The sequence below is a fragment of the Trichosurus vulpecula genome, chromosome 1, assembly GCF_011100635.1.
Source record: "Trichosurus vulpecula isolate mTriVul1 chromosome 1, mTriVul1.pri, whole genome shotgun sequence".
Lineage (NCBI taxonomy): Eukaryota > Metazoa > Chordata > Mammalia > Diprotodontia > Phalangeridae > Trichosurus > Trichosurus vulpecula.
This window is the reverse complement of record NC_050573.1, coordinates 489,652,629-489,654,364: the sequence shown is the minus strand read 5'-3', so window position 1 is coordinate 489,654,364 and position 1,736 is coordinate 489,652,629.

The following is a 1,736-nucleotide window of genomic DNA, read 5'->3' as shown; positions in this document are numbered from 1 at the left end:
TGGAATGAGAGCGAGGAATCAAGGACACTTATGTGGTAAACTCATCTAAATCACTTTCTAAGGGATTATTACTCAGATGAACCCATGAATTATTACCCCATTACTCCATTCTTTGTTCTCTAAGCTCCCAAATCAAGATTGGAGTTTGTTGTCTTTTCTCCTCTTGTGCTGTAAACACTGATTCATCATTTAAGCCTTTTCATGTTATTTGGATTTATTAACTTTCTTTGGATTGCTGAATTTTTATTTAAAAAAGTTCTTACTCATGTCTGTTTTCCTTAGCGGTTGAAATTGTGATCCCATAGAAGATTCATCGCTTTTCACCTATTCTCTCCTTTGTAAGATATATTATTTTGGGATGCAAACTGCTTTCTATTGTTAGTATACCACAGTTCAGTGATTGTCTTTCATTTCTTGAGTGTAAATTGCCTCTTCTTGGTTGCTAGCAAGATTCTCTATGATGACGACACTTCTGAGTTAAATTTAGGTTCCTATCTGATATGTTCTGGGTATTCTATTGGATACTATTTCCACTTCTGTCTATTGAACAGTTTCCAACATTTCCAGGAAATTGTCTTGTGAATCCCTGTTTCAGACTTCTGTCATATTTTTATGCAACAACAATAATTCTCAAATTGTTTTATCTTGAAGGTTGAGTTATTTTGGTTTGCAGAGATCTTAAATATTCTTCCAGTATTGCTGCCTTTAGATTTTGTTATATTTGTTGTTCCATCATTTTGGTGTTATTTTGCAACTTCTCCAGTACTCATATTTTACTACAATTTTCCACTGTTTTAAACCAGTGGTTCTCAAACGTTTTGGTCTCTGTATCCCTTTATACTCTTAAAATTGAAGACCTCACTCTCTGAAAAGCTTTTGCTACCTCTTGACATTTACCATACTGGAAATTAAAATATCTTAATAGTAAGAGAAGTTTTTACCTCATGAACCCACTGAAAATGTCTCATAAACCACACTTTGACAACCAGTTCTAAACTATCAAATTTTTTATAAGCTTATTTTCCTCTCAATGAATTTCTCATTATAATACTTTGATGACCCTTAGGGTTATTCCATTTATCATTTCTACTGTTCTGGTAGTATTCTTTTCTACTCAAGAGTTATCCCTTATTCATACCCCAGAGTAATCATCATCATATTAGGGCTTTTTTCATTTATTCATTTTTACAGTATCTTTAACAGATTTTCTGAAAGGTTTCTCATGAGAGGACTTCTTTCCTTCCTCTAATATTGTTTTACCTAATTTGGTGCAGTTTTTTTTACTGTTTTAAGATGATAGAAAAGAGCTAGCTTTAGACACAACCATGCATTCACCCACCCCTACTTTCCCCATCTTGCCAGACACAATAAAATGCACCTTTCAAAATGCAAAAACTGGATAAGAAACAAAAATATATACTATGATGAATGCATAATATTCTCTATAAGGTTCAGAAACATTGAGCTGCTATTGTAATATACAAGATTTAGAAAAAATGAAAATCCTGAAGTTCTTTTTACCAAGGAAAATCATTTTTAAGGTTACTATTTTTTAACACAAACTCCTAAAGTCATATGAAGAATAATAAATTGTATTTTCCAAAACACAAGTGCCCACTATGTAGTAGGGTACTCAATAAATGTGTTGAACATTGGATAAAATTCCATTTTAAAATTTATTTTCCATTTTGCAATCTGTCAGCAGATTTGGGGGAAAAAACTACACAAAACAGATA